The sequence below is a fragment of the Mus caroli genome, chromosome 9, assembly GCF_900094665.2.
Source record: "Mus caroli chromosome 9, CAROLI_EIJ_v1.1, whole genome shotgun sequence".
Classification (NCBI taxonomy): Eukaryota; Metazoa; Chordata; class Mammalia; order Rodentia; family Muridae; genus Mus; species Mus caroli.
The window spans coordinates 12,050,914-12,063,264 of NC_034578.1; positions in this window are offsets into that span (position 1 = coordinate 12,050,914).

Consider the following 12,351-nt stretch of genomic DNA (forward strand, 5'->3'; position numbering starts at 1 on the left):
GGGTGAGGGTTCAAATACAGGAAAGGATATAAAATGACATTTCAGAGAGTGAAAACTCTCCCTAAGAGAAGCAGGCATGTCAGGAACATGAGTGTGCCTGTGTATGACTTTAAACTAAACTAACCACTTGATGGGTGTCAATCAACAAACCAGAGCTGCTCAGGACAGAGGGAGAATTGGCATGAACCATTCTAGCTGGAGAAGGAAGTAAAATCATTGGAGTTGTTTTATTTTTAAAAGCCAGTGCTTCGAGATGAGAAGTCCCCTCATTTTCTGTCTCAGAGTATTGGGTATTGAACTCAGAGCTTTGTGCTTGTAAACATGGCTACTTCACTGATCTATGCCCAGGCTGAAAGGCTCAGCTCTGAGCTCTCCTGGAATATAATTTTTGACCTTGCCTGCATGCACAGTAGTATCTCCAGACCTTTGGAATTAGGGTACTTGAAGTCAGTGCAGCATCCACACAGCTGGCTTTCTTGGGTCTTGAAGGCACCGTAAGGTAACTGTAAAGTCCATTTAAATGTCAAAGCTAAATACATTTGTGTGCTTCAATAGTTTTTATTCATACCATTTTACAAAGCTTTGTTCACTGCTTTTATGTAGTTGTGTGTGAAACTGAGTGGGTTTATAAGTACCACATATTTGCAGAAAGTTTGAGGCTATCTTGGGCTACAGGGTAAGACTTTGTCTTGAAGATAAAAAACAAACCACCACAATTTCCTATGCCTTCACATAGATGGTGTCTCAAGTTACTGCTCTACTGCTGTGATGAAACATCATTACAAAAGCAAGTTGGATAGAAAAGGGTTTATTTCGCTTTGACATTGTAGTCCATCACTGAAGGAAGTCGGGGCAGGAACTCAAACAGGGCAGGAACCTGGAGACAGGAGCTGATACAGAGGCTGTGGAGGAGTATTTCTTACTGGCTTGTTCAGCCTACTTTCTATAGAAGCCAAGACCACCAACCCAGGTCTGGCACCACCCACAATGGGCTGGGTCCTCCTCCAGTAATTACTAATTAAGAAAAGCTAGATCTTATGGAGGCATTTTCTTGACTGAGGCTTCCTCCCTTCAGATGATCCTTGCCTATTTCAAGTTGGCATAAAACTAGCAAGCCTTATGGTTGCCTTATAGAAGGAAGCATTTAATTGGGGACTTGCTTACAGTTTTGGAACCATCACGGCAGGGAGCACAAGCACAGGAAGGCATGATACTGGAGTAGCTGAGAGCTCATATGGGGCAGAGAAGACTGAGCCAGGCATGGGCCCCAATCCACAGTGACATATCTCATCCAAAGCAACACCTCCTAAATATTCCAAAACTGGGAACCAAAATTCAAGATTACCAGGAACTAGGGGAGGGCTGAGTCTCTTCTACATGATCATGAAAGGTTTGATAGTAATCTGCTTCTATTCCATGACCGTGGACTCTGTTAAAACCCATAGTACATGTATCAAAGGCAAAGGCTAATGGAAACTGTGCAGTCTGCATGACAAGAATGGGCCAATATGGTGTCAGGAAAGTTATGTGTGTATGGGAACAGGGGCTCTGTGGGAACTATTCATGTTCTGGTTTAATTTTACTGTGACTCTAAAACAAAGCTCTTTCTAAAAGAAAGGGATTTTGTATCTATACACCCTCAACCCAAGAGAACTTATCCAAACATCAAAGAGACTAACTAAAGGAGATTCAGAGAAGCAGTCCTGATAGGAGGTTGGAGCGCTGGCATTCAAGCAATGGAGGTGGTGTTCAGACAAAGAGAGTGGGTTTCATGTTCAAGGAAGACATTCTATAAGAAGTGATCTCAGACTATGGGCTAGAAAAGTGGACAGAGAATTGAACCAGAGAGTCCTTCAGAGTGAGGCTAAGAGCTTTAGAGTCATCCCTAGCACAGGGAATCCGCTGAGAGAGTCATTAGATATCTGCAGCCTGTTCTAAGGTCAAGATTCTTCTCAACTTCTTCTCTGAGGTGAGTTTGCTGTTAGAAGCTCTGCTCCGAGAAGCTCGGTTCCTAGAGCAGAAATGGTCATAGGTGGCAGAACTCCAAAGAGGTGATGGCTAGAAGGGACAAAGGTTGGTCTCATGAGACTAAAGATGTGATCTATCTCTTTTATGTATGTGCTTTCCACTGTAATTCCATGCACTAGAGCTAAACTGATGATGAAGCCATGCTTTTGAACATCTAGAAATGTGAACCAAAGAAACTAGAGGGACAGAAAATTGTGTCCCAATGGTCAGATGCAACTCTCTCGCTTACCGATAGGAGACACTGTTCTTGTTATGTTGGGTTAGTGTTTACTGTAAGTAATGTTCCTCTAGCAAACGCTAAACTACTTTTAATTTTAATAAGTCAAAGATTAGGTAATTTAAGATATATATAAAATTTGTAAATTAATTGTATAAAATAATTTACATATACATTTTATAACATTATAGCACATACATTTATATAAATAATATAGGGTAAGCATTTAAGCTTATTTGTTGAGGCATCCAAGCCTCAACAAATTGTGGGGTAAGAAACACCAATAGAGATGGCTCAGCACTTTGTCCTGTGCCTCTCTCTGTGGCTCACTCTTCTCTCCTGTCACACACTCTCTTCCTGAGGATGGCAGCCCAAGTTCTCAGGGCGCATGGAGCCCTGTGCTTGCTATAGAGCCAAGAATGACCATGAAGTCCTGATCCTCCTGCCTTCAACTTCCAGGATTATAGGTGCACACCACAACATCTGGCTTCTGAAGTTCTGGAAATCAAATCCAGGGCTCTGTGCATGCTAGGCAAGCACTCTGGCAAATAAGCTTTGTCTCTCTCTGAAGAGAGACTCTCTTTTTTCTTTTAGTACATTTGTAATTGAAAATAGACACCACTCTCCTAACTTCCTTCTTCCAACCCCTTCTATGCAACCCCATTCTCCAGCCAGTTGATAGCCTCTTTCATTACTACTATTTTCTATCTATCTATCTATCTATCTATCTATCTATCTATCTATCTATCTATCTAATCTATGTATCATCTATCTATTATCTATCTAATATATCTATCATCTATCTATTTAATCTATAATCTATCATCTATCATTCTAATCTATCATCTAGCTATCTAATCTATCTATCATTTATCTTTGTTTCTATCTATCTATCTATCTATCTATCTATCTATCTACCTATCATTTATCTTTGTTTATATGTAAGTATGTATCTATCTATCCATCCATCTATCTAATCTATTATCTATCTATCTATCTATCTATCTATCTATCTATCTATCTATCTACCCAATCTATTATCTATCTATCTATCTAATCTATTATCTATCTTCATACATACATAGATATATAAATACAGTGTGGTGAGTGAACTCATTTTCTTGTTTGTATGTATATCCTCTCAGGGATGATCACTTTGCAGTGGACAATGATAAGGTAGCTTATCTTTGAGAGGCCAACTCTACTCCCAGCAGTCATTTGTTGTCTACAGTTCTTTGACTAGGGGCAGGGCTGTCCAAAATTTGAATGGTAGATGATATTTACATAGATGTGGTAACTTCATCCAATTGTATACAAATGTTGTATTCTGATTAAATGGAAGAATTATCAAATAGATGAAAAACCCCACCTTTTAAATAAAGTCATTCAATCCAATGAAGTAAATCATGCAGCAATAAATGTAAAAACATGAGTTGTATATCTAAGATAAATCTAAAAAATATATGGCTTCAACCTGAGCCCAGTGCATCTTGACCCAGCCTGCCCACTGGCATCCCCTAGGGAGGTCATGTGACCTACACATGCTGTGCTAATCTCACATCTGCTGTAACAGTAAAACCCGCTCTCCACCCTTCAATCCGCCTCCACTGTGATTCCCATATTCCCCTGTCCACACTGTTCCACCCTTCTGCTGCATCACCCAATGGCCAAAAGACCTTATTTAATTCAGCTAAGCATTTCCCATTTTTCAAGAAGAACGAGTTTGCTTTTTTAAAAAAAGACTTGTACATTACTGTGGGCACCCGTGCCCCCTAGTGGTAGCAATGAAAAAATACAACTGAACTTGGAAATTCGGGGGGGGGGGGGGGGGGGCTGATGAATGAGGGATAGGGACGTGGTAGTCTCAGGCAACAGTTTTCTTCCCTGTCATCCATTTCAACTAGGAACACCATGCCCTTTGTGTGACCCAGCATTGTGTTTTAAAAATATGGTATGTACTCACTGATAAGTGGATATTAGCTAAAAAGTACAGAATACCCATGATACATCCCACAGACCCTAAAAAGTTAAACAAGAAGAAAGTCCAAGTGAGGATGCTTCAATCTCACTTAGAAAGGAAACAAAATCATGAGAGGCAGATGGAGGAAGGGACCTAGGTGGGAGAGGGGAGGGGGAAGGGAAAGAGGGCAGCATCAGTTATGAGGGGGGACAGGAGGGAACGCCAAAGACCAAGAGAATGAATAAAAGCATGCAGCCATTACGTGTGAGGGGACAGGGAGACCTCTGGAAAGTCTAAGATCTGGGATGGGGGAGGATCCCAGGACTCAATAAGGGTGACCTTAGCTGAAATGCCCAACAGTGGGGAGATGGAACCCTCAGAGACCACCTGCAGTAGATAGATATGGCCCCCAGTGGAGGGATGGGGATACCAACCCACAATCACAATTTCTGACCTAGAATTGTTCCTGTCTAAAAGACATGCAGGGACAAAAATGGAGCAGAGACTGAAGGAATGGTGGTCCAGTGACAGGTCCATCCAACTTGGAATCCATCCCATGAGCAGGCACCAACCCCTGACACTGTAACTGATGCTATGTTGTGCTTGCAGACAGGAGCCTTGCATGGCAGTCCTCTGAAAGGCTTTACCAGCAGCTGACTGAGACAGATACTCACAGTCAAGCATTGGGCTGAGGTTGAAGACCCCTATGGAAGAATTAGGGGAAGCACTGGAGGAATGGAAGGGGATGACAACTCCACAGGAAGACCAACCATATCAGCTAACCTGGACCCCTGGTAGCTCTCAGAGTCTAAGCCACCAACCAAAGAGACTTTGGATCTGGAATATTGGTGGTCTTTATGGTGGCACTGGTTGGAGATGGTGACACTTACAAGTGTAGAGCCAACTGGGAAGTCTCAGGTCATATGAGACTATACCAAATTGATATCTCTCTCTCTCTCTTTCTCTCTCTCTCTCTCTCTCTCTCTCTGTCCATCTCTTTCCCCTCCCTCTTCTTTCTCACTCTCTCCCCCTCTCTTCTCCTCCCTCCTTCTCTTTCTCTCTCCCCTCTCAGGACATCATTCATGCTAGACAAGGCCTCTCCTACTGAGTTAAAGCTCTATTTCCATCTTTCTTTTACTCCTTGATGATGTTCCCTGCCATTCAGCATCCCTATCTGAGACCTAAAAGAGCAACGAAATCTGTGCAATCAAAAACTAGAACCTCAAAGAAACCTTTAATCTTAATCCTGTCAAATATTTCTCACGCTAACAAGAAGCTGAGTAACACATTTATTATTTGCCTAAGTTGGAAATATTTAGGATACATTAGCTATTTTGAAACAACTGGTTGTGTCAACCTCAGTATCATATTACCATATTATTAGAAGTTACTTCCCCCACCAGTCACCCATCCTTTCTATTGGTTTCTGTAAGAGCAGCATGAAACTGAGTCAGAAGCACTGGGAAGCATAACGCTAGTTTGTTACGATCTACCGAGGGGCTCTAAACATTCCTTTGGTTTGATGGGGCACCTTTGTGTGGCAGGAAGAAAGCAGGCTTTGAAATCCAGGCATCTGGATTATGCCCACATCTACCACACAGTGGCTCTCCAGTCTCAAAAGAATGGCATATCTTCTGTGGAAGAGCGTTACAGTGACATCACAGTTCACTGTGGTGGCCAACTGTAGTGACCAAGCATATCACGGATACTTAATGCACAGCCCAGTGTCAGAAAGTAGCAAGCCTCATGAACTCCTGGTGACAGCTTTAATAAATGCACTTGAACAAACAAACAAACAAAAACAACTTTTTTGAAGAAAAGAAATGGAATAAAATCCCAACTTTGCAAGCAGGCCAGCTTGATGATCACCAGCTAAGAGGCCTTGGGCAAGATACTTCACATCTTTGGCTCCTAGTTTATTTTTTAAATAAAGATGAAAATACTAAATGTCTTAGAAAGTAATGAAGATAAAACAGATAGATATAAGACAAAATCATGATCCACTTGCATAATATTGAGACTCTGGTCATCATCTGTGCACAGTTGGCTGCCTTTTCTCCTCTTACAGTTAGGGAAACAGGTTTAAAGAGGGCTCCTTCCATCACCCACCATAGGTTCCTTCTTTAAGTGCAAGATCTAGGATTCGAGGCTGCATTACTTCAGACCGGACTTAGTAGACTTTGTACTGGCTTTCATATGAGAGTGAACACGGCATGCCTTGTGGTAATTGATTTTCTTCCAGAGCTCTGGGTCCCTCCAGCCAGTCCGTGGAGGTCAATGCCCACCATACTTCCAAATTTGGACAGGAAAGACTCTTCAGATAATAATGTCCAGCTCATGAGAAAACACATTATTGCTTCCTGGAGATATTTCATAGTAGATGACTGTTTGAGCCCTATGACTCTTACACAGTTTCTTTGTAATATAAAATGAATTTCTCAATTGCCTGAAAATGCTGAAGAGAGGCAGTGCCATTGTTCTGATAACTTACATTAAAATAAAAAAAAAAACCACTATAGATCACTATCTCCATGTCTATAAGAAAAGCCAGATCCATAGAACTTAGACGCCGACTCACTCTCCTGTATTTCTTTTGATCTTTTTCATTTGGTAACCAGACATTTGTTCTTTGATTTTCATCACTATACAGGTTTCCTGTTTTCATCAATGACATAATTTTTGACAGTACAAGTTTAGCTTCACCATATTAAGCAATTTTCCAACTCTCTGATGCCAACTAGCATGGAGTTAGTGAAGAGCACAGATTAAGGGTCCGACTTCACATCACTTCAGACACCAGGTGTTAGTCTCAGGCTGTGACCTGTACTTCTGACCCCCTCCTGCAGATTCTTCCACATGCTAAGCAATCTAGCCTCCAACCCTTTTCTTCTGGATGACTTTAGTATGTGAGCATTGATAATGAAATAGTTGGTCACCAATGACCATTTGTTCCATTTCCCTTGATGGAGGTTAGGACCATTTAGCAATAAGATTAGTTCCCTTGGCAACCAGCCACCCCCACCTGAAAGCTACTGGGACTGGAAATGTAAATTATCTCATGGCAGACAAAGCACGCACCTTATTTTGGAGATCACAAGGACTTTAGCAAAGGACAGGGGAGGGAAAGATGTATTATTAGTTATATGAAAACATCATGCCCACTGATTAACAGGACCACCACTTACCCTCTATCATACTATGTCAAATATATGAGTCCCTTTTCTCTTTCTGCAAAGCTCTGAACTTTCCTCATTTTTACACTCTCCAAGTTATATCTAAGTGATCAGGATCCTGTAATTATCTTCCTCATAGACTAAAGCACACTTCCATAAATTGCACATGCTTCATACCTGAGTTTATTTTTACAAAGTGGTCTGAGCCATTGGAGTGAGGTAACCCAATCACAAAAGAACTCAAATGATATGTACTCACTGATAAGTGGATATTAGCCCAGAAACTTAGGATACCCAAGATATAAGATACAATTTGTAAAACACATGAAACTCAAGAAGAACNAAGANCAAAGTGTGGACACTTTNCCCCTTCTTAGANTTGGGAACAAAACACCCATGGAAGGAGTTACAGAGAGAAAGCTGGGAGCTGAGACGAAAGGATGGAACACCTAGATACTGCCATATCCATCCCATATTCAGCCTCCAAACGCTGACACCATTGCATACACTAGCAAGATTTTGCTGAAAGGACCCTGATATAGCTGTCTCTTGTGAGGCTATTCTTGGGCCTAGCAAACACAAAGGTGGATGCTCACAGTCAGCTATTGGAGGGAACACAGGGCCCCCAATGGAGGAGCTAGAGAAAGTACCCAAGGAGCTAAAGGGATCTGCAACCCTATAGGTGGAACAACAATATGAACTAACCAGTACCCCGGAGCTCGTGTCTCTAGCTGCATATGTATCAGAAGATGGCCTAGTGGGCCATCACTGAAAAGAGAGGCCCATTGGACTTGCAAACTTTATATGCCTAAGTACAGGGGAACGCCAGGGCCAACAAGTGGGATTGAGGGGGGGGGGAGAGTGGGGAGGGCACGGAGGACTTTTGGGTTAGCATTGGAAATGTAAATGAAGAAAATACTTAATAAAAAAAGAAAAAGAAAAAGCATATAATAACTTTCAAAACAAAAAAAAAATCAAAAGATGTACTAATTTGATACACAGTGAGAAATTACCATAGGAAAATATTAAAACTCTATTTCCACAGCACAGTACAATCCAAAGATACACTGATGTGATACATGCTGAGGTTGTTATTAAAATATTAAAAGTCTTTTCCCAGTGATTAATCCACTACATTTCTATAAGAGCAGACAACTTTGTACCTACACTAAAAACATATCAATATGCTTTTATATATAACATTCTGAAATCATTAATCATATAATAGTCTGGAATCAGAACTGCGGCTGTTAAGCCATCATTTGATGATATTTTGTAGAACAGCAGCATGCAAGGTGCACAGTGCACACAGTGCCATGGCCGCAACATGAGCAAACACACAGGAGACAGCACAGATTCCTTATACCTTTGATTTGAGTTAATTTTTGGTCAGAAACCTTTTGCTGTTGCCATTACTTTTTTTGCATGTCTCCTTAATGTTTAGTTATGGGCCCTGTCTGGGCTTGCTACCCACAGCTTTAGAGGCTGGAGTATATGCTGGAGAGATGGCTCACTCTTGCCCCACACCTGTGAGAACTGGAATTGATATTCCCAGAACCCATGTTAATACTGTGTAGCTAGGGTAGCAGAAGACAGAAAGAAAATCAGAACTAGCCATCTGATTAGACTAGTTTATGGTAGAGCTTTGGGTTCAGTTGAGAGAACCTGCCTCAAAGTATAAGGAGGAGTCTACACACAACACCAAAAATGAAAAGAACCCCCCTCCACACACACACCAAAAATGAAAAGAAACTGGGTTCTAAGTCAGGTAAAGATTTGAGACTGTGAATGAAGAGATGACAGAGCAAAAGAGGACTGGGTGGATATAAAGACTTGGGTATGGAGTCTGTAGTGACCTGTTTCAGTTTCCAGATTTCCCTGTGTATATGGATGGGGTAGGGTTATTCTTAGGGTCAGTTCATTGACAGACTAACAGATGTCAATCTCTCAGGACTTGCGGAAATTACTTAAGGGATATACCACACAGTTTAAAGCAATGTCCACATTAATACATTTTTGATAAATTTTTTAAATAAAACATTTTAATTTTTAGTATTATCTGTGATTTTGCTCACAAAGAAACACTTCTAGAGGCTCCCAGCAACTGGTTTAATGGCTTATATTTCAACTTTGTAGGTTTATTCTTTTTCTTTAAGGTCCTTTGCTTAGGGTCTCAGACTATTTATTACAGTTGACAATATCCAGTGTTGTCTTTTAGGCCCATGTAAACTTCTACATGGACTATGAAGATTTGGAAATAATGTTTATATTTGCTTTTTACTAGAATAGTGGCATATCCCCATATTTGATCAGTTTCCATCATAAAATCCCATCTGCCTTGGGCTAACAGGGAGAATGGAAAAAAATACCATGTGAAAACTGAGTAAGTTCCAGGCTTAGAAAAGGTCACCATGTGCCCTTTATGACGGTGTTTTTATGAGTACACAGATCTCCCGGGTGACCAAGTGACCGTCTTTGTGGCTCTGTGAAATCAGACTACTGCTTTCTCCATCTGTCTTCAGAATAGGACAGAAGTATGGCATTTTTATCACTCAACTAGGGCCCACAGTTGGCTGTGCATTCTGTGGGATCCACAGACCTGCTCAGGCATAGCACGTTTCAGCCAACTATCACAGACAGGGCAGTGGTTTGTGTTTTGATGGTGTGAAAAATTGATAGTAATAACTCCCATAAAACACTGTATTTTCATGTACAATCAATAATAGCTAAAGGTGACATACACACACACACATCCCAGTTAAATTCACAGAATATCAAGAATACATGACAGTGGTTTTTCAGACATTTGGGCATGCACATGAACTGAACTCTTAATATTGTTAACTGGCCAAAATAGGCAAGAAAGGGGTTTATCTCTTTTCAGAAAATATGAGCACATGGGGGCATCTGCTCCGTTTTGTTTTTCTAGTCTTTGAACTAGTATGTTCCAGACTATTTCATAGTCTGTGAGTTTCACAAGGGGTTAATAGTATGTCTCTAAAAATAGGTTCTGCAGTTAAGTATATGTATGAACTCTAAGATGAGCTTTGCCTATTAGTCAGGTTCCTGGAGAATCTCAAGTGTAGGCGGCTGTGTTCACACCACTGATGAGGCTCTGGCTCTGCCAGGCAAATGAAGATGCAGCCCTCTTGGGATTGCATTTTTATTGGCTTCGCCGACACTTAACATGTACAGATTAGAGCTCCACTGGGGTTATTTCTTCAGAACATTAAGTTCAGCAATTACAAGTAAATTTTCCCACAAGTTCTTTTTTTTGCTCTCTCAGTTTCATTTCCCAGTGAGTGTTTAGAAGAATAGACTCCTCTGTGCTGGCAATTGCCTCAGTTCACTCACGCACACAAGTCCCTTGATCTTCTCCATCTTTGCCAAGTCACTTGAATCCCTTGGTGCTTCCCCAGACACCTTGACATCTTCTGGTTCATGGCTAACCTGTCCTACTGCAGCCTTCATTTTCTACAGAAGGCTGCTGATGGGTGTGAGCTTTGTGGAGATGCCACCTCTTCCTTTCATCAGTTGATGAGCCTAGAGTACCTGTTTTTATCTGGGCAATGTGACAGTATCTCAGGGGAAGGATTAGGGAATGAATGGATTTACTCATGCCTTTGGGTTGGGAGGATCTGTTAAATAATGCATGGATAAGCATGTTGATCTTTTAGGGAGAAAAGTGCTTTATAAATTAGAGCACTATTAAAATATTTACATGCTGGTCTAATAAGAAATTATAAAAACAATTTTCCCTATAATAGGGATTTTGATAATTTGCATTTACATAGCACATTATTGGCAAAACAATGGTGTCCCTTTGAATACCTCATTTAAAGTGGCTTTGCTTTAATTATCTCTTACATAACAGCTATATAATGACAGTAAAAACAACTTGCAAATATGTGTGTTATACTTACATGGTAAATAACAGTTAAATTGTGACCACAATTCAATAGAATCTGATATGCATCAGGCTAATTATTGAAGTTGTTTTTCTGACATGCACCCAACTCTTTTACCCTTAACTTTTCCTTCCATTGTTTCTTTTGTCCTCTTACCTCCTATGTATTAATCAAATGATTTCTGAGGTGCCAAGATGTTCATGAGTGCATGTGTGTGTTCACAAGTTAGCATGCAAGGTCACACATAGACATCTGACCATTTCACTACACCTGTCAGTAAAAGGACTTTCCCTTTTGCAAGTCACTGTGAGTGTTGCCTTGGAAACTGAATTAGCCAGCCAAGAGTTCAAGGAGGAGGGGCCCCCTGGGGATATATCCACATCACATCACTTTTCTCTTCCCAACTTCTCTGATCACTTGGAATACAGTTGCTCTGTATATTCCTCATGCAGCCTACTGGCTTTACATCCAAACTGTTTCCTGATTCAATGGTCTGGCAGAACTGGTTAACCATCTCTTTTGTAGGGGAAGTCTCACAATTTTGAGACTTGGTGATTTACCTAAAGTTATGTGGAGACAGAATCTGAACTTGGATTTCTAGGCCCAAGGGAGGGGGAAATTCTAATGAATGTACAATAAATTCAGGTCTGGTTTACCGCTTCATATGGCTCACAAATAAAAAGATTAGAACTGAAAATATGCAGCTCTCATCGCTCCTTGAATGAATGAGTTAATGAATAAATGACTTGGAAATTCTCTGCTGATGTCCCCTGCTGACCTCTCAAACTTTCAAAAGACAAATGCTGAGGTATTTACCACTAAGTCCTTAGCATCCTTCCCTTCACCTTCTCATTTCATGCTTTCGTGCCATCTCTTTCTCTGCTGAGCCAGAGGGAAGGACCCCTCTGCTGCTCAGGCTTTCCCCTTTTCCTGGAACAGTGTTTTGAGCAAATACTAGGGATGTGGGTTCATTACCTCCTTTTATCCTCTGTCCCCCTCCCCCTCCTCCTCCTCCTCCTCTTCCTCCTCCTCCTCCTCCTCCTCCTCCTCTTTCTTCTCTTCCTC